At 37.5% G+C, this 27,669-nt stretch overlaps 1 protein-coding gene across 1 annotated transcript in view; it reads right to left on the minus strand.

Moving 5' to 3' along the window:
- Nucleotides 1-27,669, minus strand: part of STPG2 (sperm tail PG-rich repeat containing 2) — a 389,260-nt gene that overhangs the window by 221,889 nt on the left and 139,702 nt on the right. The gene's annotated exons all lie outside the window — the stretch shown is intronic.

The raw sequence follows: 27,669 nt of genomic DNA on the forward strand, positions 1-27,669 counted from the left end.
TGAGACTGCTTATTTCATTTTTCATAAGTCCCAATTAACTTAAAAGGCTTCCCCTTTCATCATTTATGGCTCTTTATATGACCTGCACTTATATTAGCATTTTTAATCAACATGATCTAACATCGATGTTAATAAGTACGATTGAAATTCTAACCTAAATTAAATATAAGTATCATGTATTTGTTGCACAATTAATGTCTTCCATTAGCAAATTATCTTAATGAAAACTTTTAAAAACCAATTTTCTTTAAATTATTTTAAATAACATATCCTTTTGAATGGATTTAAACACACTATGCAGAAAGAACAAAGCATTAAGGTTTAGAAATTTCTTAATATACAATACGGTGCTATAGCTAAGAGTGTAAACTATGGTGCTGGATTATCTGGGTTCAAAATATCTGATATTTACTAGCTATATGACAAGCAATCCACTCAACTTCCATGAGCCTCAGTTTTCTCCTTAATGTGATGAAACAGTATTTCTGCTACAAAATTATGCAGAAAAATGAAATGAGCTAAAACACTTAGATTGGCATATAATTCCAAAGAAGGAAATGGTGTTTAATATTCTAGAAGACCTAATTAGTCAACAATAAAAAGAGAGATGATCAATCAGGCCCGGCACAATGATTCAATTAACTCATCTTCCACCTCCAAGTGTCAGGATTTCATATGGGCACCTGTTTGTGCCCCAGCTGCTCCACTTCCCATCTGGATCCCTGCTTAAGCTCTGGAAAAATAGTGGAGGGTGGCTTAAGTCCTTGAAATCCTATTCCACTGCTGTAGACCCCCCCCCAAAAAAATACCTGGCTCCTGGCTTCGAATTGGCTAATCTCTAGTCATTGTGGCCACATGGGGAGTAAACCAGTGCATGGAAGCTCTTTCTCTGTACCCTTCTCTCTGTAAATCTGCATTTTCAATAAAAAGATAATTTTTTAACTACAAGCAATAAAATTTTGAATAATAGGGAATTATTTCTGAGTTTCAAGGAAGACAGATAAATCTGAATCTTTAGAAGGCATACTTTTGTCATTCTAGATGTAATTATATGTTATAAAATACTTTCTCTTGATACTTTCGTCAATATTATTCACCTCAAGTATATATCAAAAACATTTTCTTCTATTTCTAAAGAAACCCTGCACCCACATGGGAAACCTGGAAGAGGCTATGGGCTCCTGGCCTCAAATGGGCTCAGCTCCGGCTGTCGCAGCTACTTGGGGAGTGAATCAACAGAAAAAGATCTTCCTCTCTGCCTCTCCTCCTCTGACTTTCTGATAATAAAAATAAACAAATCTTTTTAAAAAGAATTTTTTACAATTTTTACTGTGCCTCATATAAATTTTAGTTTTGACTGCTTTCCCAGGCCACAAGCAGAGCTCAAATGGGAAGCAGGCCACCTGGATTAGAACCGGCTTCCTTACAGGATCCTGTAAAGACAATGACTTTAGCCTCTTGGCTACCACACCAGGCCTACAATTTTTTTCTTAACAATCCGTCTGGTGTTGCTATCTATCCCTTTTTCTAAGACCTATCCCAACATGGGATTGAGGGTTTTAATGCCTCTAGTTAAGCCACAGTCTGCTTCACTGCCAGAATCCTTATTGGGATGCTGGTTTGAACCACAGCTGCTACAACTCCCTACCAATGTGTCTAGTGAGTCAGCATAAGATAGCCCAAGCACATGGCCTCTGCTTCGCACAGAAGAGACACAGATTAAGTTCCTGGTTCTTGACATGGTTTGACCTAAACTTGGTCACTGTGGCTATTTGGTGAAGTGAACCATGAGATGGAAAAAAATTTCTCTCTTATCTCTCCTTCCCACCATCCCTACCTCGCTTTCTAGAACTGTATTTCAAATAAATAAGTACATAATACTCTTTTTAAAAAAAAGACGCTTTGAAAGCAAGACAAAAAATTATATCAGTGGTCATTTTTTTCAGCACTAATTTGTTAATACCTGGGAAAGTTCATCAAACTGGCTATCTTAATTCTAGTCCATAGATGGGCTCTCCAACTTTAAATGGTTCTACCCTTATATGTAATGAATACTTCCTATAACGTATCTCTGCATCTCTGCAATTTGATGACTTATATTCTTGACTTCCTGTACTCATCTCTGATTTTATCTCACCAAAAGATTAATATTTTAACAAAGTATTCTAGATTGATGATTGGTAAAACCAATTTGAAACCTTGTATACTAGCAATACCTTATGTATTCCTTCCACATGCTACCTAAAATAAGTTTAACTTCATGTTGTGGGGTCTATATACAACATCACCAAATCTCTATTAGTGATCCATTTCATATCACAAGTAATAGGAGCAGTTGGGGGTTGATACAGTAGAACTTTTCCCCCTTATGTAGCAAGAATCACATTAGTGAACAAAAATCCCTACATATACAAAATCTGAGGTCGAAACACAAGGGCTAAAAAGAAGTATTTTTTATCTTCTTGGTCTGATTTTACTTAGCTAGGATACAAAACAACATTTTAGATGCACGGTACCTAAAATATTCTTGGGAGAGGAACATCACTGCTAGCAGTCAATCCCAGAGACAACAGGAATCTAAGCTGAAAGATGCCATCTTATACTAAAGGAAAAAGCCATAAAGTGATCATCATCTAAAAGGATATATATCAATTCAAAAGAAAAGTAAATACATGGTGTCCTGTCTTCCTCATCTGGAAAGTTATGACCTTATCTTAAAGTGACCTAAGATTTATACAGTCAAAAGATTAATAGACATCAAATGATTCAAATGGTGTCTGACACATAAAGACATCTAGTGTTTTAGTTCATGATTATCATCATAATCTTTAGTATTTTTTATCATTTTGGGGGGTTAAGACTACATGAAACCGTAAGTGATATTTCCATGCCTAAGGAAAGATACTAACTGAATCTTCAACAGGAAACCCTAGAACTTTAACATACAAACACACACAAACATACTCTGGAACCACAGGAAGACGTGTGTACCCTTGTATACTATGCATCAAAACTGGAAACAATGGTCTCATCCACTTTCTCCGATTCCTCAACCCTTCCAATCCTAATCAGTGGTACACACAGACATGCATCATTATCAAATTGTAGACATAATCAAAAATAATTTTTCTTTTTTTAGATTTATTTTATTGTTTAACTGGAAAGGCAGATATTGATAGAGGAGAGAAAGAGGGAAAGATCTGCTGTCTTCTGGTTCACTCCTTAAGTGGTCCCCATGGCTGGAGCTAAGCCAATCCAAAGCCAGGAGCTAGGAGCCAGGAGCTTCTTCCAGGTCTCCCATGCAGGTGCAGGATCCCAAGGTTTTGAGCCATCCTCTTCTGCTTCCCCAGCCCACAAGCAGGGAGCTAGATGCGAAGTGGAGCAGCCAGGACATGAACTGATGCCCATAGGGGAGCCCAGCACATACAAGGCAAGGATTCAGCCACTATGCTATCATGTCAGGCCCATCAAAAATAAAATTTTTTTAATGAAAAAAAAACCACTCTGTTACACTTGAGTATACTGAATTACACTCACTGAATAAAATTTAAACATTATAAAGTTATACTCAAACTTAAAAAGATGCATACACCCATGCAGCAAATTTTGATGATATTTACAAACCCTGGTGTTTACTAATTCTACACTAAGTAAAAGTAAATTTTAATTCCAATAAGCTTATACATACTTCAAAATATATGATAACAAGTACAGTAAAATATGTTAATTTTGCTATAAAAATTAAAAAATAAAGGGATCAGTATTTTGGCTCACTGGGTTGAACCATTTTTTGCAACCCAGCATCCCATATCAATACAATACACAGTGGTCAATTCTATTAATTTAAATATATAAAAGATAAAAACAAAGTAGGTTTATCATTATGTTTTAATATTCATTTCCTCTTTGCATTTTGCCAATATTTGCTTTACATTTATATGGAGATGTACATGCAAATTGCAAATGATTATATTGGCCTATGAATCTAACCTTTCAGCAAACAGTGAGTGATAGCGAATATTTCTAATCTGTTTTTTATCTTATACTTATTTTATCTGAAATCAAAATAGCTATTCCCTGATTTACACCAATGAGTAAATTTTGGCTAATCACGTTACATTCTGTCAGCTGCCAAAAATGGTAAACTTTAAAATTACAGTTTTAAATATCTCAGATACCTATAGAACAAAGTTCTGATGTAAGCATATATGAATTTCAAAGACAGGAAGAACCATTCCTGTGTGAGTTAATAATGCAAAATGTTTTCTTTACTGCAGGCATTTGTTATATTTCAGAAAGAACTTAAGTTGAGATTTCTAACAGCCTATATTCTTTTTTTTTCAGATTTATTTTTATTATTTTTTTATTGGAAAGGCGGATATACAGAGAGGAGAGATAGAGAGGAAGATCTTCCGTCCGATGATTCACTCCCCAAGTCAGCGCAACAGCCAAAACTATGCCGATCCGAAGCCAGGAGCCTCTTCCAAGTCTCCCACACGGGTGCAGGGTCCCAAAGCCTTGGGCCGTCCTTGACTGCTTTCCTGGGCCACAGGCAGGGAGCTGGAAGGGAAGTGGGGCTGCTGGGATAGAACCAGCGCCCATATGGGATCCTGGGCGTGCAAGGCGAGGACCTTAACCACTTGCGCCACCATGCCGGGCCCAACAGCCTATATTCTAAAAGAGATAAATTAGTAAAGGTATTGAAGACCAGATAGTTTAATAAGAGAAAATACTACTATACCACAAATTCATCACTGATGTTTTACTTTGGAATGAATGCAGACTCTAGAATATACACAAATATGCAGGTCTGGAAAGCACAGAGGGCTGGAAAGATACAGTAAAATAATCCGCTGTCTATTGATTCTTAGGAGTCATACTACATCAAGAGTTGCCAACAAATACACGCTTCAGCATAGCTGCCATATATTGAAACTGAATAAAAGAAGGATGCTAGACAGCAGAGCTGCATACATCTGAAAGATAAAGTTTTCAGAAAGCAAAACAAAAACACACTCAAGAAATCAGCTAAAACACTGGAAGGATAATGTGAAGGTGGTTATGGTAGGAGCAGGACAGGTAAGCTCAGAGGCTGAGTGGAACCTGGATCTTATGCTTAGGCACTTCATTCTCACTAGAGCTAGGAGTCTAGATCACAGTCCATGAGCATAACAAGTCTAAGACTACCACTATATACCAGAGCATCATAAAACACAACAGAAGTAGAAAATTCTAAAATATCACTTAGAACTTGTTTTATAATGAATTTTATCATTTCAGTTAAATGATTTAAAATGCTTCAATATTCCATAAAATCTTTACACAAATATACATTGTTTCATGTTTGTCACATCAATGGTAAGAATGATACATAGTTTACAGCCCGTGTTTGTATCCTTCAGTATCAGTGTTTTTCTACTTAGGATATCATGAATTATTTATTTAGTAGAAGGTTAAGATTGATCATAAAGGGCCCGGCAGCGTGGCCTAGCGGCTAAAGCCCTCGTCTTGAACATGCCAGGATCCCATATGGATGCTGGTTCTAACCCCAGCAGCTCCACCTCCCATCCAGCTCCCTGCTTGTGGCCCAGGAAAGCAGTCAAGGACGGCCCAAAGCCTTGGGACCCTGCCCCCATGTGGGAGACCTGGAGGAAGCTCCTGGTTCCCGGCTTCGGATCGGTGCAGCACCGGCCGTTGCAGTCACTTGGGGAGTGAACCATCGGATGGAAGATCTTCCTCTCTGTCTCTCCTCCTCTCTGTATATCTGACTTTGTAATGAAAATAAATAAATGTTTAAAAAAAAAACCTGATGGGCCCAGCCTAATGATTGAATCCTTGCCATGCATGTGCCAGGATCCCATTTGGGTGCTAGTTTGTGGCCTGGCTGTTACACTTTCCATCTAGCACCTTGCTTGTGGCCTGGCAAAGCAATAAAAAATTACCCAACCTTGGGACCCTGCAGCCATGTAGGAGACCCTGTTGAAGCTCCTGGCTTCTGGCTTCAGATCAACTCACCTTGGACCAGTGTGGCTACTTACAAAGTGAACCACTGGATGAAAGCCCTTTCTCTCTGTATTTGCTTCTCTGTAAATTTGATCTGCATTTTCAATAAAAATAAGTAAAATCTTAAAAAAAGGAAAGAAAGAAGAAAAGAAAAAAGAAAAGAAGAGAAAAGAAAAGGTACTGATTTGGTGATTACACTCCATTATTTTCCCACTTTCTTTTTATTGACTCAAGTAAGTGTGCTAATGTAATTATCAAGAAAACCAAATTTATGGATTTCTCCTTTCCTTTGGATATCTTTGTTACCAAGTTATACTTATTTTCTCCCTTAAATATGTCCTTTATTCTAGAATTTCAAGCTTTGGGTTTCTTTGCTGTTGTTGATAGTCACATAAAATGTTGCAAAACCGCATTTGAACAGGACAACTTCAGAGGCCGTAGGTGACTGTTCAATAGCCGGCAGGATCCATCCTCATCTAATTAGATGTTGCTTATTAGTAAAATCAGAGTTTTGAGAACACAAAGAATACGATACACAAATACCTGTGAATAATGTTTTCAGGTTGTAATTTCCAAGGAAGATGTTTAATTATATACACAAACATATTTTTCCTCATTTCCTTTAAGTCCTTTAAATGCCTCTAACATTTATCTTTGTAAAAAAATTCATTACCTTAAAATGAGCAAGAAAAGTACACCCTTGATTCATTTCTGATTATTTGATAAATACACACTATGAAAGATATTCTAAATATATATTAACATGTTAACTGCATTAATGTAATAGTATATTTCTAGAAATATATGTTAATGTTAATTACATTATATTTTAATATTCCCATGAGAATGAACAAAACAATATTTTTCATTCTTTAACTACTTAACAATAAGCATTCAAATGTATTGTTTCTTAAAAGTATTTTATAACAGTTCAAAGTACAAATTATGTATTCTAAAACTCTAATTCTATCAAATATAATGAAAATAAATATTTTTTCACTAATAAATACAGTTTTCAAAATCATTTCATGTAAGTCTAATTATAAGGAACTTTTTATTAAATCTAATGTATTTATAAACAATAGACAGGTTTTGGCAATTTCTTAAACCTTTATTTTGGCAAACCAATCCGAACTTTTTTTAATATTGAAACACAATACTCATTTTTAATACACTTAATATACACATTAACTCCTCATCTCACTGCGCTTTCCTCCACCACTTGGTAAATACAGCTGTCTATTCTCCCTTTGTCTAAGCAAGAAAGTATAATCTAATATTACAAAGCATATTAGAGCCTAAAAGGCTTTTAGGACAAACAGTATAATATTATCTAAAATCTCTGAAAATTTGATTATTTGAAAGCAAATTAAATAATGTTTTCATACTAATCAGTTTTAGTGTATGCCATTAAAATCTAGATGAGACAAATTAAAGTTGATATAAAATGCCACTTGAAAATCCAGGAAAACTCGTATCAAGCAAAGCATCATGTGACATTCCTAAACACTACCTGCAATGTCAAAGAAAAAACTAATAATACTTCATATTCCGTGCCCTTCATTTTATGCATATGCTTTCTTCCACTTCATTAAGTTTGAAAGCTGGCTCTAATTTTAATTCTTTCAAATCAATAAAGTTAATATAGACATTTAATTGTCAGTATGTACATTTCAGTATAATTTCTGCACTTTCAGCACTCATCTAGTTCATATGGTATCACATTTATTAGTGATTACATCACCATTTAATGATGTTCCTAAGCACCAAAAAAAATCTATGAGACAATTAGGCAATGATTTTTTTAAATCATGAAATAAGAAAATCAAACCATAATTTATATGAACAGTAAATGTAACAGTGATTTACATCAAAATACATGTTCCATATTCTCACCAATTTACAATAGTTATTAATTTGAAGATATTAAGTCAATATCTTAAGGACATTTAACAAATATGTAATGAAAAAGGGTCATACATCTCACTTTGTAGATTAATGTACTTGTTTTCTGATGCTGTGTAATGGATTACCACAAATTTAGTGGTTTGCAACAATGCTCATTTATTTTTAGTTCACATCTCTGCAGAAGTCTACGTAATCATTGTTTAATTGTCTTCTGAATATCAAAAACCCCAGATCAAGATGTCACCTGCCTAGGCCTCTTATCTGAAAACTACGGGGAAGAAAATGCCTCCAGGTTAATTCAGGTTATTAACAAAATCCAGTTCTTACGGCTCTAAGTCTCATAATCCTATCTCCATGCTGGCCATTGGTCAAGGGCTTTTCTCTGCTCCTGGAGACTCTACATTCCTTTTCATGTGGTTCACATCATCATCAAAATCTCAAAACCTATTGAGTTCCACCCACACCCTAGATTATGTAACATTTCTCATCCTCACCTGAAGAAAGCTCTGTTTCTAAACATTCATGAAGTTATACTGCGTCTACACAGGTAATCTAGAATGATCTTTCAATTTTGAAATCAAATATACCAAATAGTGGCATTTAACATGATGGAGAGGGTGATTGTTCACCTTATTCACAATTTCAGGTGTTACGATGCAACATCTTTCCAGATATATTAGAAATTCTGCCTACAAAGCTAACAAAATTTAATTGTTCCATAAACCAAGAGAACAACCAACAACTATTATTAGTCAGTATATTTTGAATGCTAGAGCTAGAGATATTAATGAAGAATAACTGGGTCAAAACCCATTTTAACACTGCCACATAATAATGAGTTTATTAAGATCCTGACACTATTTCATTTTATATTTCAAGTGACATTGTTTCATTTTATATTTCATTGAAAATTGGCTATCACATAAGATAAAATATTGCAATTCTTAATGTTTCAAACATAAAAGCATTTGCAACAATAAAAATGAAATCGTTAATCATAAGTGGTTGAGGAAGAAACTATACAGCATGTGGAATCTTGCTTTCCATTTTCTCTGAAATACAGATGCAGTGATGATAGACTTATATGTTCCACAGCCCAGGGATAATTTAATTACAAATATCTACAGCACCATTATTATGTTAAAAGTGTATAAAGATCCATGTCTTATCTTCTTCAATTGCACCATTATTTCCTTCAAGCACTAAGTTACATAGATAGTTCTTCACTTCTTTGACATGAATTTTGTTAATCTTTTAAGTTAATGTTTTGGTAACAGTAAATGCACTTTTTAAAGAAAATCATTTAAGCTTGCAAATTTTTCCTTATCTCTAGGTTTCATGTACTTCTTAATGACACACATGGTTTAGTAGTTCTTCCAGAAAGGGTCTATTAGGGTATGTTCTTTCAAACAACTTGTGTTTTCCTCATTTTTAAGATATTATCCTTTTATTTTTGGTTTGCTGTCTTGATACTAAAAATCTTGATGTTGAGCTAATTGTCTTTCAGTGGCACATGACACATAAGCTTCTACTTAACACTTTTCACAGCATCATTTTACTCTGCCTCAGAAAATTCCATATCCTGAATGCTGCAATAGCTAGTGATCCAAATAGGATTTGCTTTTGCCAATCGGATACTTTTGAATGAGACTGAATTTGGAACTGAGTTATTTGAAAAAGCAAGCAGGGTATAAGGAGGTTTTTGCTGGAGAGAATACATTACAGGAATTGTGATTCAAATGGAAAGGTACAACAAGGTAAAATAACTTCAGCATATGACTTCCCTAGCTAGCAGCATTAGGTAGGTTCTGGGTCCATTATGTAAACTGATAAATTTCCATTTAAATATGTAAATACCTAAATTTGCAGAAGTAATAAGAGATTTCATGGTTACCTGCTTCTGATGTACAGATCTGGGTGCATTCCCAGGAGGAATCAGCTTATTTTACTTAATAACAGCTGTATAAATCCTTCCTGCTTACACTTCTTCAAGTGTATTAATTTCTCCATAACTGGTAAAAATCTTCTGTCTTCAACTGGTCTTTTAGACAATTTCCTTTTCTTTCAGTATGCTGTCATTTTGTTGTATTGAATCCAGATTTCATTTTCAATTTTCTCTTATCCTCCTTGGATAAATACAAGGAGCAGATAAGAAGTAACCTAGGCAGACAGGGACACAAATGTCCCAAGAGATGATAGATAGATAGATAGATAGATAGATATAGATAGAGCCATCTCTGAGAGGCAGAAAAAATGGATAGAACAAAATGTCTCAATACTCAAAAATAAGGCATAAGAACTAAAAACAAAATAAGAAGTTGTTGTGGCTGGACCCCTGCAGTCCGAGATATAATCTCCTAGCAACACCAAGGTCATCAGTGTTAAATGGCTTTTTTTTTAAACAGGACCATGTATAAGCTTTATGATCCAAAGAACATAAACCCCTAGACAACATTCCATTATTGGTACTCCCAACCTGTGGAAACTTTCCCCTCAGTTTATCTTTGTGTCCCTACTTGCCCTTCCTTGTTCATATGCTTTATTCACCTTGGTCTTGGAATAGGAAACTAAAAAAATAGAACTGCAAACCCCTACATCATTTCTTGGTACATTGTCTGAGATCATCAGAAGGGTGAGTAGAAATGGATTGCTCTTGCTTCTTTTTTGTTTAGAGATCTTTCTCTCCACCATAGTTGGCTAGCAATTAAAAAAAAAAAAAAAAACAGGCTTTTGTCAGCCAGATAAAGCTGTTTAGCACATCTGCTATTCTCAAATATTCTGAGGTTAAGCTTGCTGGCCCCGAGCACACTAATTCCCTTCCACCTCCTGGTACTGGAAATGTTGATATGCTTATGTCACACTTTCCTTTTGTGGAGAGCTATCCAACATGTGAGCATGGGATAAAACCTGGGAGGCAACCAAAGATTTCAGGCCAGGACTATAGTCTATTATTACCCTAAGACTCCAAGACAGGAGCCAGACTCCAACTGGCCATCAGGATGTCATCTGCATCCTATTCTTCACTCATTCCTGCTGAATCACTTTCCCTGCACATCTTGCTTTCCTCCTGTCAGCCACCCTCTTTGCCCTACAACCACTTGGCTTTTCATATGTCAGTTATTTGACCAAGGTTTCTTCTCTTAATCAGGCTCCCTTGGGGCGCCCTGCTTATGAACAGATCTTTAGGAGCCCACTCTGTAGGTTTGGACAGCCTTTTCTTTTTAGATAACTCCTTAGATTCCAGTTACCTGACCCCTGGAAATACAGCAAACTATATTTGCTCAAAGTTTCTATCATCAACCTCCAATGGCAGGTGACCTCTCATTTTTGGACTCATTTCTTTTTTTTTTTTTTTTTTTTTTTTTTTTTTATTGTTGCTTACACTGTATTATGTAGTACAGTTTTATAGGCGCTGGGGATTCCCCCCACCCCTCCCCATATCCCTCCCCCCATGGTGGATTCCTCCACCTTGCTGCATAACCATAGTTCAAGTTCAGTTGAGATTCATTGCTTGCAAACACATGCCTAGCATAAAGTTCAGCGTCTTATTGTCCAGATAAGTTCAGTGGCCTCCTGGGGAGACCTTCTATGGTCTGAAGATAGGTCTAACAGAGTAAAGATCCGGTCGGTTAAAAGCCCCAACAAGGCCTCAGTATCAATATACAACATTATGGAATTAATTGACATAGTATTGGGTAAACAATATGTTAAAAATAATGCAAGTTCCATTCTTCGAAACATCTGGGTTGAGACAGCATCAATGACACGTTCAAAAAATAACAAACAACCAAACAATAAATTACAGGTTAAATCAAGGCAAACATGTGGTATCTAATCTTTTGGGATTCGCTCATTTCCCTTAGCATTATAGTTTCCAGTTGTGCCCATTTAGCCACAAAGAACTGCATTTTGTTTTTTTTAATAGCTGAGTAGTATTCCATGGAGTAGATGAACCAAAGCTTTCTTATCCAATCTTCTATTGATGGGCATTTCAGTTGCTTCCATGTTTTTGCAATTACTGATTGTGCTGCAATGAACATAGGGATGCATGTTGGTTTGTCGTAAATCAGGTGTTTTGGATATATTCCTAGGAGTGCTATTGCTGGGTCATATGGCATGCAGATTCCGAGTTGTTTGAGTGTTCTCCAGACTGATTTCCATAAAGGCTGTACCAATTTGCAGCTCCACCAGCAGTGGAGTAGGGTTCCCTTTTCCCCGCATCCTCGCCAGCAAGCATCGTTGGTGTTCTTGTTTATGTGGGCCAATCTTACTGGTGTTAGGTGGTACCTCATCGATGTTTTAATTTGGATTTCCCTTATTGCTAGGGAGCTGGAACATTTTTTCATATGTTTGTTTGCCATTTGGATTTGTTCCTTTGTGAAATGTTTGCCCATTTCCCTTGCCCATTTCTTGAGTGGCTTGTTTGTTTTGGTTTTTTGGTTGTTTTGAAGTTCTTTGTATATCCTGGAAATTAGCCCCCTATCGCCTATATCGTGTGCAAAGATCTTCTCCCACTCTGTGGGTTGCTTTTTTACTTTGTTGATTGTTTCCCTTGCTGTACAGAAGCTTCTTAGTTTGATGAGGTCCCATTTGTTTATTCTGTTCTCAACTGCTATTGCTTTTGGTGTCCTTCTTAGAAAGTCGGAACCTACTCCTAGGTCTTGCAGTGTATTTCCTACATTTTCTTGCAAGAGTTTGAAGGTTTCTGGATGTAGGTTTAGGTCTTTTATCCATGTAGATTGGATCTTAGTGTATGGTGATAGATGTGGGTCTATCCTTTTGTTTCTACAGGCTATCAGCCAGTTGTCCCAACAACATTTACTAAAGAGGCCTTCCCACTTGCTTGAGCTATCATTGGTCTTTTTGTCAAAGATTAATTGGCTGTATTTGTGTGGGTTCCCTTTTGGTGCTTCTATTCTATTCCATTGATCTTCCTTTCTGTCTTTGTGCCAGTACCAGGCTGTTTTGATAACCACTGCTCTATAGTATGTCCAGAGGTCCGGGATTGTGATTCCCCCTGCTAACCTCTTATTTTTCAGGATGGTTCTAGCTATTCGTGGTTTTTTGTGTTTCCAGATGAACTTTTGAATCATTGTATCCAGTTCCGTGAAGAATGTTTTGGGCAATTTGATTGGAATTGCGTTGAAAATGTATATTGCTTGTGGTAGTATAGACATTTTAATGATATTGATTTTGCCTATCCAGGAGCACGGGATGTTATTCCATCTTTTGAGGTCTTGTTCAATTTCCTTTTTAAATAATTTGTAGTTTTCTTCGAATAGGTCTCCTACGCTTTTGGTTAGATTTATTCCCAAATACTTCATACTTCTCTCTGCTATTTTGAATGGTATCCTGTTGGTTAGATCTTCTTCCATCTTGGTGTTATTTGCATACACTATGGCTGTTGATTTTCGTTCGTTAATTTTGTACCCTGCCACTCTGCCAAACTCTCGTATAAGTTCTAGCAGTTTCTGTATTGAGTCTCCTGGTTTTTCTATGTATAGGATTATGTCATCTGCATATAGTGAAAGCTTGACTTCTTCGTTTCCTATACGTATGCCTTTGATTTCTTTTTCTTGTCTTATGGCCTCTGCAAGTACCTCTAGGACTATGTTGAATAGCAGTGGTGATAGCGGGCACCCTAATTATTTTCTTAATGATTGCAGTGTCTGTTGTTATGTTGCCTTTTTCATCTTTAATGCTATTGATTCTCACTTTCTCTTGTTTTTTTTTTTTGGTCAATCGGGCCAGTGGAGTGTCTATTTTGTTTATTTTCTCAAAAAACCAACTTTTTGATTTGTTGATTTTATGTATAGTTTTTTTGATTTCTATTTGGTTTATCTCCTCCCTTGTTTTGATGATTTCTTGTTTCCTATTGTGCGTGGGACTCTTCTGCTGCTGTTTTTCCAGATCCTGGAGGTGTGTGGTTAGTTCCTGTATTTGGCGTCTTTCTTGGGCCTTGACATGCGCTCCGATTGCAATGAATCTACCTCTTAGCACTGCTTTGGCGGTGTCCCACAAGTTTTGGAATGTAGTATCAGAGTTTTCATTGGTTTCCATGAATTTTTTGATCTCATCTTTAATTTCTTCTCTGACCCATTGTTCGTTTAATAGCATATTGTTCAATTTCCAAGAGTGCCTATACTTCCTGGGGAGTTTTGAGTTGTTGATTTCCAGTTTCATCCCATGGTGGTCTGAGAGGGTACATGGTATGATACTAATGTTTTGGAAGTTGTTTAGATTCGCTTTATGTCCTATCATGTGATCGATTCTGGAGAAGGTGCCATGCACCGCTGAGAAGAATGTATAGTCTGTGGCCTTAGGATAAAAAGTTCTATATATGTCTACTAAGTCTAGTTGTTCTATTGTTTGTGTGAGCTCTGTTGTTTCTTTGTTGAGTTTTTGTTTCATAGACCGGTCCATTGTTGTTAGAGGTGTGTTGAGATCGCCTACAAGAATTGTGCGGGTGTCTATGTCTTCCTTTAAGTCTGTAAGTAATTGCTTTACGTAACTAGGTGCATTAAGATTCGGTGCATAAACATTAATGATGGTGATTGCTTCTTGATGGATCATTCCTTTCACCAGTATAAAATGACCTTCCCTGTCTCTTTTGATGTTAGTTAGAATGAAATCTATTTCGTCTGAAATTAGGATAGCTACCCCAGCTTTTTTTTCTCGTCTATTGGCGTGAAATATCTTTTTTCATCCCTTCACTTTCAGTTTCTTTGCATCCTTTCTGGTTAGATGCGTTTCTTGTAAGCAACAGATGGTTGGGTCTTGTTTGATGATCCATTCTATTAATCTCTGTCTTTTGATTGGTGAATTTAGACCATTTGTGTTGAGAGTTAAAATTGAGAGTTTGCAATTTTGCCCTGCCATGTGATTGTGTTGTGTGTGTGTTGTTGCCTATGTAGTTGTCTTGTTTGTGCAGCTTTTAGTTTGGAGACCTTCTTATTTGCCAGCTTTGTTTGTGATTTGCCTCCTTTTTGTCCGGGACTAGTGCATTTCTAAGGAGACTTTGCAGAGCTGGTTTTGTGTAGACATATTCTTCTAGTTTTTCTTTGCTATTGAAGTATCTGATTTCGTTCTCATATACAAATGAGATCTTTGCTGGGTAGATTATTTTTGGTTGACAGTTGTTTTGTTTCAGGACTTGGAAGATCTTTGTCCATTCTCTCCTTGCTTGTAGGGTCTCTTCGGAGAAGTCAGCAGTGATTCTGATGGGTTTTCCCCTGTATGTGATCTTTTCTCTACTTCGTACTTGTCTCAGGATTCCTTCTTTGTCTTCATTGGAGTAGAACCTGAGCACCGTGTGTCTGGGTGAAGATCTCTTTGGATCATGTCTGTTGGGAGTTCTCTGTCCATCCTGTATGCGGGGTGGATTCGTGTTCCAAGTGTTTTGGAAGTTTTCCTGTATAATTTCATCAAGCACTGCTTGCATCCCAGATTCTCTTTCTACTCCCTCAGGGAGGCCGATGATCCGAATATTCAGTTTTCTAAGGTAATCCTTCATCTCTTGCATCATTTTATTAGTTTTGCTGAGGTTTGTCTCCAGCTGTTTAATTCGCTGGGCACTTTCATTTTGTGTGTCTTCTGTTTCAGAGATCCTTTCCTCTGCCGCATTTATTCTGTTGATGAGGCTTTCAATTTTATTCTCTTGGGCATCCAGTTTGGTTTTGATTTGTTGTATTTCAGTGATTATGCGGTTCTGGTAGTCTTCCAGCTTTGTGTCCACGTCTCTGAGAAATTTTAGCATTATTTTCATCAATTCCTTTGCTGGTAACACTTCCATGTCTTCATCTCGCATCGCCGATATTGATAATGGCTTTTGGCCCATGTTTGGTGGGGTGCTGGCTCTTTCATCTGGAGCACAGCTCTTTCTAGTGGTTTTTCCCATTGCGTTGGTGAATTCTGGTGGGGCAAATGAACCCGTGTGTTGAGGGGCTGTCAGGTGCTTTCCTGTAGAGATTGGAGCCTGCAGGCGTGGTGTTGCCGAGCGTGGTAATTTTCAAGGCACCGTTGGTGCGTTCTCAGGGCCCGGGGCTGTAGAGCACCACCTTGGGGGCCCAGTGGATTCCAGGCACACTCTGGGCACCTCTTCTACAGGTGTGACACCCCAGGGCGTGGAGGGATGGAGGCGCTCTCTGGGTGTGCCCCCTGCACGGGAATCCACAGGACTTAGAAGGTTTTATGTGCTTTCTCCCTGCGTTCTCCGTGTCAGGGACTGCAAGGTTTTTCAGAGCCCACCTGGTGCGTCTCCCACACACGGGACTGTGGGTGAGGCACTTTCCAGGCGTGGCTCTTGTGCAGTGAATCCACCACTCGTGGTGTGTGGGTGTTCAGAGCCCCTGCTCCTGTGTGGCTCTCTCACACCGGCCCTTAGCGGAGGAGTGGCCCAGGCGCCCTGTTATAATTTCACGGCAGGTTCACACCGTGTCAGTGTGGTGCAGGAGTTTTCAGAGCTCTCCTGGTGGGTCGCCCACGCTCAGAACTGCGGGGTGGGAGGCGAGGGGTGAGCAGTTCACCCTATGGGAGTGGTACCTGCGTGTCGGGGACACACAGCGCTACACTTCCCAAATCTCAAAGCTCTCCTGACACCTGACACCTGACACCTGCGCTGTGGAGGCAGCTGCTGCAGGCGGGGCCGCCTAGTCCGCTCGGCGCAGCGACCAGGGTCTTCCTGATGTTCTCGCGCTTCCACCAGGCAGGATGTGGAGGACTCCAGATCCTCGCCAGCAGCCTCTGCGCACTGAGACGCACTGGCCCCCTCAGTGTAGGAACATCTGAGGCGCCTTCCTGGGGCCCCCTCAGCCACCAACACCACTGTGCGTAGTTCCCAAGGCACAAACCCAACAGTTTCAGTCTGTCTGCCCCGCGTTCTCAGAGGCTGGAACCTCAGTAGGGGTCAAGGAATGCGGAGGCTGCCACGTCAACCCCCCCCCGCTCACCAAACGTCCGGGCCGCTGCAGTCTGCCTCCGCCTCCCGCCGGTGACGATCCGCCCGATCTCCCCGCCTCCGGGCTGTCCGCGTCTCCCGTCAGGCCGTTTTCAAAAGTGACTCAGCAGGTCTGGAGTGGGATGTCAGTTTCTCTACCTTTGCCCTGCTCCGTTCTCGCTGTTCTTCCGAGTTGTGTGGATCTTTTTGGCTCCACACTGTCCTAGGGAGCCTCACGGACCTCTCCCTGCGATTCCCTGCTGTTCCTCTTTGCTGCTTCTATAACTTTCTATCCCTCTTTCTCTGGACGCTCCCTCACAGCCTTCCTCCTACGTCGGCCATCTTCTTTCCGCCTGGACTCATTTCTTACGGAATTTTATAGCCAACATTTGGGAGATGGCTCCCTGGGGTGAGTCACTTTCCTGTTACTGAGAATCTCTCTGCTAGTATTCTTGTTAAGTCATGTGTTGCCAATAAACTCACATTTTTGAAATCCTTGTACCTGGAGTTGTAACTGTTAAGCTTTTGGAGGAAGACTGCTCAGATCTGAGACTTCCAGTCATGAAAAGCCACGTAAAAACCTAAAAACGGTGTTCAGAAAGTGGTGGAGTTATAAATATGATCATCTACTTCTGTTCTCCAAGCTTTCTCTGTTGTGGGGTCCAGAATGCCATACTCCCAGAGTAAATGAACTCAAGGGATGCTTCAAGTGGGGAGATGCAAAAAATTGAGGGACACCATTGTTTTTTCCCCTTTCCTTTCAGTTGGGCAATTGGTCATCTTTAACATATACCTCTCTGGAGTGCATCATCAGGCATGAGAATTCTTTTGATCCTGAAACTCTGAAGAATGCCTGATCTCATTCAGTACAACCTAGTGACCAGGATACAAGCTAGGAGACATACAGATACACCACTCAAAACGGATAGTAGAAATAATACAATCCTATAGTTACATCTGAAAACCTTTACTTCCAGACATTGTTTACTGCATATTAAGTCAGACATCCGTAAAGTCTAAAGGAAATCTGATGTTTTTAGAAGCAGTTATCCTCAGGACTCCAAATGCCTTCCCCTCCCCTACTGCCATGGAATATGCCGTATGGTCCACGTCTCCTGTTCCCTTATGCCCTCTCTCCTCATCCAAGATTGTTAGCAAGTAGTAGTACATCTAACTGCAGACTTCTGCTTACATTTCTATGAGACTCCTGGAGAATTCAATAACCCCATACATGCCCATGCCCCTTTATCTCTCTGGGACTGTAACCAAGTAAATGGAAGTTGACAAAGTTAAATACATAGAGGCTTTCCAGCCTTTAACTCAAAACTCTCCTAGAAAGATGTAATGTTACTCCTAAAACAGATGCTATCAGGGACTAAGAAATAGGTCATGCTCCAATTTGCAGAAACTTAGGGGATGAATTTTACAGGGATTTCACATCCTTGCCTGATAAGGAAGGCCAAGGTTCAATATATCCTACAGGAATGCAAGTCATACATCAAGAGGAGCATTATCCTAAATGGAAACTAGATGACCATATACATGACCTGAAGTAAAAGTATTTCATTGTTTGGGTCATGCAGAATCAAGAATAAGTATAAAAAATTCTCTAAGTTATCCATAATAAGCTGAGATCTTGAAGAAAATCCTTCAGCTATCTTTAGAGAGACTGTTTTTTTTTTTAAAACATCCCTTTACCATCAAACTCAGTGAAAGGATAGGCAATCCTAAAGGATTCAATCAGCCTAAGACATTAGTAGAAAGTTTCAAAAACAGGGTATTGAACTTGTTGTTTAATAGGTTAAGCCACTGCCTATAACACAACATCAGATCCCATGAGAATGCCAATTGGAATCTTGTCTGCTCAATTTCTAATCTTCTAATCCAACTCCCTGCTAAGCTACCGAGGAAAGCATTGAAAGGTGGCCCAAGTTCTTCAAATCCTGCCACCCACACAGAAAACCAGAATGGAATTCCAGACTTCTGGCTTCAGCCTAGTACAGCAAGCACCATGATAGCCATGTTGGGAGTGTCTCTGCTTATCCCTGTCACTCTATTCTCCAAATACATATAGTAAATCTTTTTTTTTTTAAATCTCCTAAAGGTCAGCACTTGTGTTTTTTACAGTTTACAGTGTGATGTGGAAGAGATCAAACATGAGAGAAAGGATAAGCAAAGGTTTACAGTATTAGAAGCAACCTTTCAGTCAATCTGGGGATCTCATGGAATCTCTAAGTACTACAGGTATGGTTATATGGGACATTTCAGGGAGCAATGTCCATATCCTAATCACTCAGAAAAAATCCCTTAACCCTGTCTTGTTTGCAGTGGGGATACATTTAGGGCTGGCTTCTCCTGGAGACTAGGGACACTAGGGATGGATTCCATTCCTCAGAAAACCGGAAAGGACTGAAGGGGCCTGGGGCTTCTGCAAGTTCCTACAATTCAGTCCTCTTAGCACATAGGAACCCCGGGTACTCCCAGCTGTCCAAAGAAAGGAAACAGATTTTCTCCTGGATATCAGAACCACTTAAGCATCTCAGGAAAGTCCCTAGTTAGATATCTCACCCAGCCTCTAAGCTGTTACTGAAATAATTTGATTTTTTTTTTTTTGCTCATGTCTTCTGATCATATCAGACAAGCCAAAACTGCCTCTGAGGAAATATCTCATATGCCTCGTGGAAGCCACCATCCTCATGACCCCAGGGCAACCTGTATGGCCCTAGTTAAAGCAGATATTAATCCAGACATTAAGGAAATTCAAAGAAAAACTGGCAAAGCAATAACTGTCCAACTGATGTGAATTTATCTTTAAAAACCCCTTTCTTCCCTAATCAGAGATAATATTCCTTAAAGCAAGAGGCCCAACAAAAATTAAAAAGCATCATAAACAACTTAAGGTGACAGAGGTACACATCTCTCTACAATCTCTCTTATTAGTCCCATCACTGAGCTAAGTAATTCTGGGAATAGCTGTATTACTCAGCACACTAGTTCTCTTTATCTTACTGTTCACCTGATTGCCACTCTGCAGCATAGTGTCATAGCTGGACTTTATTCAAGCCCATCTCTGATTGTCCTAAGATGGCTCTTGCCCTTTTATATTAGTTATCTAAATCTAAGGACATCTCACCTAGAGGTCTAATTTCATGATTAGCATCTTTCATATTATAGCCCAAGAGAAAACCTTTTCAAATGATGAGTATATTTTCCCCAAGTAGCATCTTCCTCAGAGGATCAAAAGCAAAATATATCCTAGTGTAACTATGGATTAACATGTTAGATGTTTCATTTTTAATTAAGAGGTGATAGAGGACCAGATCAGGAGATGAATGAAAAGAACCAGTAGGTATAAAATGCTATGAATAAAGATCTCTGCATGAGAACACATTTTTGATGAAAATATTAGGAAAGCTGAGAGAATAATGCATGCTCTGGAAGATATGCAGATGTTAAATGCTTTGAGATATTAACATGGATGAGAATAGAAGGAAAATATTTTAAAGTGAATCTTTATATCTAAAATAGCCAGTAAAACAGGATTTCTGACTCTCAATGATGTATTTAACTATCCTATGTTTTGGGGTCTGGAATCATGGGATAAGATTCAAAGCAGACCCATTACCCTACTGTCCACACGTTTTCACAGCCCAAGGCAGCAAAAAGGGGAAAATGGCAATTAAACTACAATTGATATTTTGCTCCAATGCACAGGAGAGCAGTTCCTTCTACCAAGGGCCTTGGACCTCCCTGAGGGGCATTTCTCCATAATGAGCCTCCTCATTACATATTACAAGCATGAAGAAGCTAAAGAACCCACTGCAACTATTCCAAGCAGCAAGAGACGGGAGATGGGGGAAGAGAATGCCTCACTACTCAAAAGGCAGAAAAACAGAAAACGAAATAGGATGCAGTGACAGCTGGAACCATCCAACTCCATGTGTTGATTCCCCAACAATGAAAAGGCGTAGAAAAATACAGTTAGGATACCTACACGATTTCTATTTTTTTTTTCTTAATATTTAGATCGTCAGGACCAGGAAAAAGAAAAGCTTTCTAGTCAAATTTCTCCATGGACTGTAGAATTTTTCTAGTTAATTTCTTCCTGCATCATTACTGGCATTTATATCTAGCTCACAGAAATATACCGTTTGCAAAGCACTTAGCTGCAAATGGATACCGTGGGTTCTTTATACTAACTCTGCCAAGGATTAATGTAAAGTCAAGTGATATTTTTGGCTGGCAAAATGGCTCCACTTTGGAAATAAGAATCTGAGGCTTGGAATCAGTTTCAAGAATGTGTGGCTCATATATATTAACAACAAGAAAAAGACTATGCTCAATTTAAAGCATTTTTATTTGTTCTAAGGCTTACTTACCTACAAAATAAGTTCATTAAACTAATGTATACTTCTGTAACCAAAGGAAAAGAAGAAAATAACTAAAATACTAATCATTTTTCAAAAATGCATGTACACACACATACATACACGCACACACACACACAAATACACACACAGACCTCCCATAATGAGAAAAAGACAGATTTACATGAAAATTGTCTTAGAAATGTTGAAGAAAATAAATCAATTGGGAATATGAATTTAAGCAAGAGACACAAGATACAGAATAAAGTGCTTTAAAACAGAAAACAAGTAAAGGATCTAAAGTATATACAGAGTTTGAATAATAACAATGAAACAAAATAAAATTCAAAATAGTAAAGAAGAAAAGATCTCTGGAAGTTAAAAGTATATTTGAAAACTCGTATTGGGCCGGGCACTGAGGTCTAGTGGATGAAAGTCCTCACCTTGCATGCGCCCAGGATCCCATATATTTGCAGTTTCTAATCCCGGCAGCTCTGCTTCCCAACCAGCTCCCTGCCTGTAGCCTGGGAAAGCAGTTGGGGACCGCCCAAAGCCTTGGGACCCTGATCCCATGTGGGAGACCTGGAGGAAGATTTGGATCAGTGCAACGGGCTGTTGCAGTCACTTGTGGAGTGAATCATCAAACATAAGATATTTGTCTGTGTCTCTCCTTCTCTCTATATAAATCTGACTTTGCAATAAAAAAAATAAATCTTAAAAAAAACACCTAGTATTAAAAGGGATTAAGCTGTATTATGGAATTAGGCCAGTAAACAAAAAACAAAACAATCTTCAGCACTACCAACAAAAGACTTAACACCCAACATTGAATGAAAGCAACAAAATCACCCCAGATGCAGATGATAGGAGAAAAGTTTACCAATCAAAGTAAAAATTAGAAATATTTTTAATAAATACAGAAGAGAAAACATCAACCATGTACAAAAGTGAAGAACCACAATACAAACATGAAAAAAAAAGATGTGAATCATAAAAAATTTATAATTGAGAAATAAATGTCTATATTAAATGTAATGAAATCTAGACCAATAATAAAAAATACCATGACAGTAGATGCTGCATACATCACTAACAGAAACAAATAAGTACGCACTCAATTATTAAATTATTAAAATAATTTTCAGTTTGATTAACAAACAGTAACAAACAAAAACCATGTTGAAAAAACTTTGAAAAATGGAACAAGGTAATACAAAAAAATCAAAAAAAAAAAAAAAAAGAATGTGCAAAGATGAAAACATACAAGGCAAATATGGGCTGTAATCAATTTGAGAAAATTTTAATTTTCCAATAATGGTTTGTAGAATCAACAGTGAAGGCAAGTCATATGGACTTGGGCTTTTCTTTGGTAGGACATTATTACCAAATCACATTTTGTCTTGGTTATTGGTCTAATTAGGTTTACCGTGTCTTCATAACTCAATTTTAGCAGATAAGGGCCCAAAAATCAATGCATTTATTCCAGTTTTTCCAATTCATTAGCATACAGCTGATTTTAGAAATTTCTGCTGTTTCATTTTATTTCATTTATTGGAAAATACTTATTTTCATTGTAACATAACTTTTCATCTTTGATTATATAATTTATTAGTTGGGCCATTCATGGATTATTTTGCTTATTTTTTTAAAAGCGATTTAGTTCACTGATCTTTTTATATCTTTTAAGTATCAATTGTATTTAATTATTCTATAATTTTAATTCTTTCATCCTTTCACTTTTTGGGTTTAGTTTATTCTTGCTTTTCTAGATGCTTGCGATAGACTGTTAGATTATTTAATGACATTCTAATTTCTTTATGTGAATAGTAATTGCTATCATACTTTCATCTTTTCTCATTTCCACAAATTTCTTGATTTCCCCACTGATTTCTCATTGTTACTTCAGGAGCATGTTATGTAGTCTCAACATGCATAAGTAAAAAAGATCCCTAACTTATACTTCATACAAAAATTAACTCTAAATTGATCAAGAATTTTAGTCTCTTACCTAGCATCATCAAATTACTATGGGAAAAAAATCAGAAAAACTCATCAAGACTTTTGCATACACAGTAACTTCTTGGAAAATATCCCAGAATCACAGGTAATAAAACCAAAAATTTTAAAATGAGTTTATATCAAGCTAAGATTTTTCAATACTTCAAAGACACTCTCAACCAAGAGCAACCAAAAGAGTGAGAGAAAATATTTGCAAACTATGAAATGTATAACGGAGTGACATCCAAAATCTATACCTCGCTCAAGAAGCTCAACATCAGCAAAATGATCCAGTTAACAAATGGGCAAAGGACATGGACAGGCATTTTACAAAAGCTGAATGTTAAATGGTCAACACACACATGAAAAAAATGCTCAGATAACTAGCCATCAAGAAACTACAAAGTAAAAACCAAAGACATTTCACCTCACTGCAATTTAAAATGGCTATCATATAAATATCACAAAACAATTAATTCTGGCAAGGATATGGAGAAAAATATTCCCTAATACACTATTAGTAATGTAAAGTAGTATAAACCATTATTCAAGTCAGTATAAAGGTTACTCAGAAATCTGAAAACATATCTACCATATGACCCAGACAATCCACTAATGGGAATCTTCCCAAACCAAATCACATCAGTATAAGTAAGAGTACTATAAATGTCCATGTTTATGGTTGCTCAATTTACAATAGCTGAAATATGAAATCAACTGATATGTCCATCGACAGATGACTGGATAAATAAAAAGAAGTACATATAGACTACAGCATGCTATTCCATCATTTTTAAAAAGAAAAAAAAGAAAATATTGTCCTTTGCAACAAAATGGATGCAACTGGAAACCATTATGTTTAGAGACATGAGCCAATCCCAAAAGACAAATATCATGTTTTTCCTGATTTATGGTGATTAATATAGAGTACAAAAATGTAGTATACATAAGCAAGACTGGCATTTTAATTTGATATTTTCTCTCATTTTTAGATGCTGTTTGTTAAAACAGTGATTGGGACATAGGAAGGTCATAACAGTGCTTTTCAGAATCATGGCTTTAGAGAAGCTAATATAGGACACAAATGGGCAAAAACTATAATATGCAAATATTTTGAGCTTATAAGGTAAAATGTTTTGTACTAGAATTGGAAGCTAATTTGTACTTACTCTTCCAGCTACTGTCCCATGTTAAGTTTTAAGATCAATGATGTTTTATCTTTCTTTCATTTTGTAGTAAAAATATATAATACTATTAAATATTTGAGGCATGGTATATTACAAACACAGCAAAAACTGATGTGAGTAAAACAAAGGATATTTTGAGACAGAACTGTATAGAACAGACAAAAATAGAAAGTTAACTTCATCAAAAATTTAGCCAATACACAGTTCATCTATTGTACTGTGGCAGGCCATCAAAATAATTATGGTTCTGTAGATGCAATCTAATCTCAGGCGAATGCTAAAAAATCTGTCTTCCAATTAGCACATTAGTGGGACTTGCCTAATTAAATCAACTGAGCACCAGTAGAAGAAGAGACCCCTGAGTGTGCACTAGGAGACTCATTGGAAGAAACAGATGCAACCATGGATTTATAATAAACATTAGGAAATTGCTGGCAAATGTCTAATATGCGATTTTTTTATTGCACACTGCAAATCAAAGGTCTTGAAAAGGTCTTAAACTCTAGTGGAAATGCTCAAAAGTACAATTTCAAACTTGAAAAATCTACTCCGTTAATGATTCCTTTATAATTAAGCAGTGATATCTTAAGAACATGTTTCTAGAAATGGATATGGGATCATAAAAATGAGAAAATTAATTTTCTAAATATAAGTGCCACATTAGAAGGTAATTAGGAAGCCCTTGGAGACACATATTACTAAATTACATGCTGCTTCCTTTGTGTTTCAGTGTTTAGGGAACTGAACATCTTTTCTGCACTAAGCATCATATACATTTAAAAGTTAAAGATATTCTTCTGAATTTGAGTTCTAAAACTTTTTAAAAATTATTTTTAAAAAAAAACTAAGAAAAGATGAAATCATTGAATGAAATCTTATTTTGCTTTTTATGGTTAATATTTAGACAATCTTTCATAAAGCTTTATATTTAGAATTAATGAGAATTGTGAATGCACATACTCCCTCAGTGGCTCCTAAGTCCTAATAGCGTGAAAATAATGAAAAAACTGCAAAATTTAGGATTATGACAGATAAAACTTCAAATATACACAAAATCTTTAATAAAGAATCTTTTGCAATCTATCTATTTGTATTTAGTTTGATAAATAACTATATATCTCTGTGTATAATATGGTATTTTGATTTCGATATTCATTGCACAAAGATTCAATCAAAATAACAAATTCATTTTATCCAGTTATCACAACTTTGCAATGGGAATGTTAAAACTAAAGCTAATCAGAATACAGAAAACTCGTCCCATGGCTCTCAAACTATAATATGGGATATAACCTAAAACTGAGGGTAGATCAGAATTATTAAAGAAAAATCCCAGGCAACTAACATTTACACCAAATATAAAGACTGAAGGGAGAAACATCAGGTAAGCATTAGCAAGCATTAGCACTCAAAACCTCAAATTAACTCAATTCCTAAACAAAACTGCACAACCATCCACAGTAAGCATCAAAAGGTTGAAATTCACTGCCATGGTGGTGGTGGAAATAGAACAGGTCATAAAGGCAATACCTTCATAAAGAGATTAGGGACACAATCCTAAGAGTTAGCTAGCTATCGTGGAAATATATAGTAGTTCAGCTTCCTCTCCTTCTCTCACTGTAACACCACTAAGGTATGGCACATAAATATAACCCTCAGTCTTGGACTCCAGTCTTCCAAACAATGGCCAAATACATTTAACCGGTCTGCAGTGTTTTGCTACAGCAAAAACAACAAAACAGACAAAGGCACCATATTGACTATTCAATCAAAATACATGAGAAACAACATTCTTGCAAAATTTGTCAAAACTTGCATTTATCTTATTCCACCCATATGCATATATATGCACATCTATACCTACAAAATATTAAGAAAGAAAACAAATGGGCCCAAACGTGGCAGCCTAGAGGCTAAAGACCTCACCTTGAATGCACCAGGATCCCATATGGGCACCAGTTCTAATTCTGGCAGCCCTGCTTCCCATCCAGCTCCCTGCTTGTGACCTGGGAGAGCAGTTGAGGATGGCCCAAAAGTTTGGGACCCTGCATGCACATGTGAGACCCAAAGGAAGCTCCTGGCTCCTGGCTTCAAATGTGCTCAGTTCCAGCCGTTGCAGTCACTTGGTGACTAAATCAGCGGATGAAGAGCTTCCTCTCTGTCTCTCCTTCTCTTTTTACATGTCACTTTTCAATAAAGACAAATCTTTTTTGTTAAGAGAGTGCAAGAACGGGCCCGGAGCAGTGGCGCAAGTGGTTAAGGTCCTCACCTTGCACGCCCGGGATCCCATATGGGCGCCGGTTCTAATCCCGGCAGCCCCGCTTCCCTTCCGGCTCCCTGCCTGTGGCCCGGGAAAGCAGCAGAGGACGGCCCAAGGCTTTGGGACCCTGCACCCGCGTGGGAGACCCAGAAGAGGCTCCTGGCTTCGGATCGGCATAGCGTCGACCGTTGTGCTCACTTGGGGAGTGAATCATCGGACGGGGGATCTTCCTCCCTGTCTCTCCTCTCTGTATATCCGCCTTTCCAATGAGAAAATAATAAAAATAAATCTTAAAAAAAAAAAGAGAGAGAGTGCAAGAACAAGCAACAAAAAAATTCACAAGTATTACCCGGAAGTTGAAACTTTTAGACAGGGAATTTAAAATAATAATGAGTAATATTAATACATTAGTAAAGAGGTTATCAACATGAATGGATAGTTGGCGAATTTCAGAACAAGTACAAAATCAAAAGAAACACTTAAGAAAAAGGCATAAAGAGCATATCAAGAATGCTTTCCATGCATTCATCATTAGACACAAGAGAACCAACAAAAGAATAAGCCTTTTAAATATGCATCAAAAGAAATTGTTCCAAGTAAAATACCAAAAACACAAGACAAAAATATCAGATAAAAACAATCTAAGTGCTAAATGACAACAGCAATGGTGTAATTACTAAACACCTCTGCAAAGTAGGCGAGTAAAATGATGAGGGACAGAGAAGTATTAAAGAGAAAATGACCAAGAATTTAAAATAAAAAATCAAAGAATACTGGAAAACACCAAGAAGATAATTAGAAATAAAAGAAGAAAGGAAGTGATGGAGTAAACAATAGGGGTGCTTTGTCCACTGGTGGTAACCATAAAGAGTTCAGAGGGAATTGTCAATATATTTAATTAGTCTGGGCCAATAAATTCTTTCAGTTGGTCAACCTGTTATGGGCTGAAATGCATCCACCTATAAGCCAAAAACAGACAGAGGTTGTCTGAAGGAACTTGTCATATCCGTA

The sequence above is a fragment of the Ochotona curzoniae genome, unplaced genomic scaffold, assembly GCF_017591425.1.
Source record: "Ochotona curzoniae isolate NIBS_2020 unplaced genomic scaffold, NIBS_Ocur_1.0 scaffold_4506, whole genome shotgun sequence".
Taxonomy (NCBI): Eukaryota; Metazoa; Chordata; class Mammalia; order Lagomorpha; family Ochotonidae; genus Ochotona; species Ochotona curzoniae.